Raw genomic sequence first — 6,000 nt, forward strand, 5'->3', positions numbered from 1 at the left:
CAATAACTGAGGCTTTCTTTGGTGAACAGTGTTAACCCAATCCACGAAACCCTGTAGAATTACTAGTGTTAACTAGATACTTAAATTTATAATAACTATGAAACTGCACTTATCTTTATGCTGTAGAGGGATCTGATGACGTTTCAGTAAAAACTGCTAAGACGTTGCAATCACAATACAACCACTCTGTCACTCATTAGTCTTTTTTTTTATTAAAGGCGTGCACCACTGCAGAGGCTTCTTGTTTGGCACTTACAGTGCTGTTAGCGTCTTTTCCTCTGCAACTTCAAATATTACTGACGACAGGGGTACAGGTGCAGGAAGTGCGGCGGAAACAAACAACTTTGCCTTCGCCCTGAGCAGCTTTCCTTTTCCTCCCGCCCTCGGAACCTCCGACCCGCACCCCAAGACCATACCCTGGGCGAGCTTCTCTCTACCCACCGTCCCCACACTTGCTCCGGGGTCGCCTCCAGAGTGACCATGGAGACCCACGATTCCCCGTCGCCTTGATCCTACGCAGGAGAGCGCGCTGCCCCCTGGCCACCCTCTCCATCACAGCAAAAATAACCCAGTTACAGCAAAGTAGTCGCGGAGACACGTGTCAAGGCTACTTTGGAGTGGGTTTCTGGAAAGTAACCAGACAGGTCAGCGGCTAGATGAGCGCTGGAGAAGCCTGGATGATCCGGGGGACCCTCCTCGCTGAGGGCCGCTGCCCGCTCGCTCGTCCACCTGGAGGCGCCTCGCCCTCCGCGCGCCCAGCTCCGGCAGGCAGCGAACGTGGGAACCCTCGGCCCCTGGCGGGCAGCGACCGTAGAAGACCGGCCTCGACCTGTCCTCTCCGGCTGACGACGGGCCATCCTGAGGTCGCGGGCAGCGGCGCCGGGCTGCGCGGACCGCCGAGTGGCAGCGACGCCCCCGCGCCCGGCTAACCACCCTCGACCACTGTGGTCCCGGGAAGGAACCCCGACTCACCCCGAAGCCGCCCTCCGGACAGCCGAGCCCGGCTCCCGCTGCTCCCGCCGCCGAACTTTCCCTCCTGCTAGGCGGCCGCGGGCTCGGCTCCACCTCCCGCTCCGGCAGCACGGAGCCTCCAGGGACCCGGGGTGGGGCGGGGAGCGGCGGGGAGCACGGGCTGAACCGCGGCCAAACCCAGCGCCCGCCGCGGCGTGGGAGCCCGCCGAGCCGCGAACGCACGCGGTGGCGGCGGCGTGGGCTTCAGGGCTGGGGTCGCGCCTGGCTGCGGCCAGTCGGTTCCACCAGGGCCCCTCCGCAGTGCGTCCCCAGCCTGTCCCTCTGCAGGGACCGCGCTAGGAGACCCGGGTCTCCTGCACCCGGGAGTCTTCACGCGTGACTGGTCACCGAAATGAGAAGTTAGAAGAGACTAGAGCACGACCCGTCGTTAGTGTCCCAGGGGAGAGGTGGCCCGTGTCCATCCTACAAGTTGCCCCATTTCGCCATCCATTCCCTTGTCATTTACACAGCACAGACCTCACCAAACCCCAGGGGTCGGTTTGCATTCAAAAACTTTGTAAATTGCACCTGGCAGAATTAATTCTGCAGCCACTGCCTTTGCTGCCCAGGTTGGCGATAATGTCTTCATTAGTAAGCTTTGATTTACATAACCCGGAAATCCCACTGTGGTCAAGGACGTCTACAAGGACCTCTGGCGGCCACCGGGAGGGTCCGGAGACAAGCAGCCTAGAAAGGGAGAATATGGAAGTGGGGCTGTCTGATGCACACCCTCCAGGCCACAGGTCTGTCGCCTTTCACTTGCCCACCGCCCTCTGTGGGGAGGGAGTTGATTCTCAATCTAATGGTGGGCTCTGTTTACAGATGCAGCCAAGCATCTCGCAGTGGCCCATCACTGAAGCAGGGCTGGGACCCAGTGCTGTGACTTCTGGTGCAGTGCTCCTTCTACTGCCTGGCGGTGGGAATGCTCAAAGGACCCACCCATCCCAGAGATTTCAAGACTACCAGTAGGTCTGGAGGTCGAAAAGTCTAGAAGCAGCTTAGTTTCCACAAAACGCATATTGACCTGTAGGAAACATCCTTGAAGTATGTCTTACTTCCTGCCAGAATTCCCTAGGTGGTTTCTGTCCACACCCCACACCCCCAGTAAGTCATTCACCTAACACTTTAGCTGAGAGTTTCCTGGAGAAAAAAGAACCAAGTATTTGCCAAATGAAGGAAAAATAGTGTCTTTTCTCTGCACCAAAGTACTGCAGGATAACAGAAGTACTGCATAGTTGCAAGCATACTGAGGTAGACAGTCATTACGTGTCATCTCTAGCAGCCTCATAAGGCAAATCACATGGCAACCCCCATTTGCAGATGACAGACACCAACCACATGGAGGATGGGTGTAGTTATGGGTTGTGTTAAGATTTTCACTTTCAATCACTCATTAGGAGCCAAGTAACTTCTTCGGAGCCTTCCAATTACCACTATCATTGATTGCTGTTGCTTCAGGAAGTATCTCCCATCTCTCTGCTCAATGATGTCTTCAGAATCATGTAATGAAGTTAAACATAGACTTCAGTTTGGAAAACGGGCCAGAAAACCTGAGTACAGGTTGCCATGGACCAGTACAAACAGGCCCTGTAGGCTTCAGATTCCAGGTTATGAGGACCAGCTTGAAGAAGATGGAGAACACACCTTGGAGCTGTTTCTCTTCTCTAAAGGAGGAGGGAGATCAGTTCAAGACTGATTACAGTTCTTTTATGGGTGCTTAACACGTAAAGGTACCTCAGGTTGCCACCTCCAAACATTTCCCATTTGGGTACTGACATATAAGCATGCCAATTGATATCAGTAGATAATCATGCCATGCACATCTGCATTCCAGTCATTCTAAAGGGATCGGCATCCCTCGGTCCATTTTAACAATATTAACATATGAAAAATCAATGAGTTGAAAAAGTGTTAAAACTACGAAGCCAAGTAATAGTGTCATTTAGAAAAGACACATTTTCCTGGATGAAGGCAAGAGAGAAAGTAGATTTACAGTGGCCTTCAGAATATATGCTCAAAGGACCCTCCCAGAGCTGTGTCACAATCATACTTTGTCTCTATCATCAGGGGAGGTTGCACATGAAGGGAAACCACCACCTCAGGTCTGACCAGCAGAACAGAGCAGTAAAACTGGCACAAAGATGGGATCCTTCAGACTTCAATGGCCAGGCGGGACATTAAGCCTAGATATAGTTTTGTTCTGCTGTCTAGAGATAGGGACTCATGAACCCAGGCTGGACTCAAACTTGAAATACTAAGGATGGCTTTGAAGCCCTGATCCTCCTACCTCAGGCTCCTGAGTGCTGGGATTACAGCCATAGGCCACTGAGCCCAGCACTGGATTAAAAAAGAAAACCTTTTTTGAAGATGTTTCATTTTGATGGATAGTCTTGCCAGGTAGCCCAGGCTGGCCTTGAACTCACAATCCTCCTACCTCTTCCTCCTGAGTGCTAGGATTATAGAGATGTGCCTCACCTGACTGAAGGTTTTTAAGACCCTGTATAAAGTTTTCTAATTGGGTTTTAGCTTGCACCTGCATTATTATATAAACATCTTTCATAAATGTATTAGAAATTAAATTATGTTATTTGACTTTATAAGGACATACTAAAGATATGTGAATATGGTCCTGGTGATGTGGGAACAATAACAAAATCCATAGAAAGTTTTAGATACAAGTGAAGGCATAATGTCAAACTTTTACATTTATGAAAATGCATATAATATTTAATTTTGTTTGTGTGGGGTTTTGAGAAAGTTTCACTATGTAGCCCAGGCTGGCCTCAAACTTGTAACAATCCTGCCTTGACCACCCCCCAAGTGTTGCGATTATAGGTGTGAGCACCACACTTGGCTTAATTTTGCTAATAATTTGCTTCGAATATATACTGCATAGCTATTAAATACAAAATATAAGAGCAATTCACACAGTTCCAGGTGGGATGTCTCAAATTCAGCAGGATCTTTGAGAATCTTGACCCAGAGCCATCCAGGAGCTAAAGAACAGCTGTGAAACTCATTCATTAAAGCTCAACTGCTTTACTTTCTAGGAGACACATTGAAGTTATGATGACTCTCACTTTAAAGACAGTTCTACTAATCAGAGTTATCTGAGTCCTCAGATCACACCAAATATGCTGCGTAGTCAGAGTCAGGTCATTAGATGCAGGAGGTTTGCTGCACAAAGTTTAGAGACTGGTCAGACAGCCCTGCTGTGGGTAGTAAGTCATTAAGATAGGATCTAATTATATATACAGTCTACTTAAGAAACTTTGAGGGGACTAGAGAGACGGTTCAGCAGTTAAGAGCACTGACTGCTCTCACAGAGGCCCCTGATTTGGTTCCCAGCACCCACTATCTAGCAAGGCTATCTAGCAAGTTCAGGGCTAGACTGAGTTGCACAGTGAGACCCCATCTTAAAAATACAAGTACTGGGAGGTAGTTGAGAGGTCAAATTTTGCCCAGCATGTGCAAGGCCCTGGGTTTGAGCCCCAGCATCACAAAAAAGGAAAAGCAAAATAGTTAATTATCTGTTTCACAGTGTTTTCAAGTTTACACTTTTATTATTTGTGCTTTTTTTCTTTCTAGATCAATCTAGAAGGCCTGAGAGAAAATGTGCCCCTCACATTGCACCACTGCCAAGCTCTCTTCTCCACAGGACAGGCAGAAGCAGCCGTTCTCTGGTGTAACACTCCCAACAGTGGCGCCGTGACCCCAGAGAAAAGCCACCTAGCACGTTGCATGCCTCACAGGGGGGCTCTTCTGTCCTGCCTCTGTGTACTACAGGTGCCCCTCCCTCTAGATAGGGGAGGACATGAAAGGGTTGGAAAGGACCTTCAGAAAAACGAGATAAGTGAAGCAACACAGCAGAGACTAGTCCACATCTGCCTGTATTCCTGTGACATAAATCCAGATACATAAGCACAGGGCTGCCCAAGACAGGGTCTGTCCTTACAATACATAGAAATGTGTGTTTAATGGCCCGGGCATTGTGTAAACATATTTAAGGCATTATTCATGCCTTAAATATGTCTTAAAAATGATTTATAATTCACCCCTCAACACTTGACCTCTCCTGCTGTCATAAACTGGGGTTAAGTGTTCAAACTTCGCCAAGAGCTATGTGCTCCTTGCCCATGCAAGAATGAAAAGCCTGGGGCTGGAGTAGGTAGAAATTTTGCCCAGCATGTGCAAGGCCCTGGGTTTGAGCCCCAGCATCACAAAAAAGGAAAAGCAAAATAGTTAATTATCTGTTTCACAGTGTTTCCAAGTTTACACTTTTATTATTTGTGCTTTTTTTCTTTCTAGATCAATCTAGAAGGCCTGAGAGAAAATGTGCCCCTCACATTGCACCACTGCCAAGCTCTCTTCTCCACAGGACAGGCAGAAGCAGCCGTTCTCTGGTGTAACACTCCCAACAGTGGCGCCGTGACCCCAGAGAAAAGCCACCTAGCACGTTGCATGCCTCACAGGGGGGCTCTTCTGTCCTGCCTCTGTGTACTACAGGTGCCCCTCCCTCTAGATAGGGGAGGACATGAAAGGGTTGGAAAGGACCTTCAGAAAAACGAGATAAGTGAAGCAACACAGCAGAGACTAGTCCACATCTGCCTGTATTCCTGTGACATAAATCCAGATACATAAGCACAGGGCTGCCCAAGACAGGGTCTGTCCTGGCCAGCCCATTTGCACTCATTCACCAACACGCACGTCTAGCTCACCTAGGCCTTTACTTATGACTAACAACACTCTTTCTTTTTTCCTTTACATTTTTATTACACATTATTTGGTGTGTGGGGTTCACACATTCCACAGTATGCACGTGGAGGTCAAAGGACAACCTGCAGGAATCAGTTCCTCTACCATTTTGTTCCCAGGAATCACACTCAAGTCATCAGGCTTACTGACAGGTGCCTTCGCCCTGAGCCATCTCTCCATCCCTCCTTTTCAAATACTTTCTTATTGATAACTCAAGTCTACTTAGGCTACAGA

The 6,000-nt window shown here is 48.9% G+C and overlaps 1 protein-coding gene across 4 annotated transcripts in view; it reads right to left on the reverse strand.

Annotated features, from left to right (window-relative positions):
• The window catches only part of Csgalnact1 (chondroitin sulfate N-acetylgalactosaminyltransferase 1), a 353,381-nt gene extending 352,266 nt beyond the window's left edge, over window positions 1-1,115 (reverse strand). For 3 of the 4 annotated variants that reach the window (XM_029554628.1, XM_029554624.1, XM_029554618.1), the window contains exon 1: window positions 973-1,115. The gene's annotated coding sequence lies outside the window, so the exon portion shown is untranslated. The remainder of the gene's footprint in view (window positions 1-972) is intronic. The other variant, XM_029554630.1, reaches the window with a different exon arrangement.
• Window positions 1,116-6,000: the final 4,885 nt, after the last annotated feature.

The sequence above is a fragment of the Nannospalax galili genome, unplaced genomic scaffold (genome assembly GCF_000622305.1).
Source record: "Nannospalax galili isolate Female #2095 unplaced genomic scaffold, S.galili_v1.0 scaffold291, whole genome shotgun sequence".
Lineage (NCBI taxonomy): Eukaryota > Metazoa > Chordata > Mammalia > Rodentia > Spalacidae > Nannospalax > Nannospalax galili.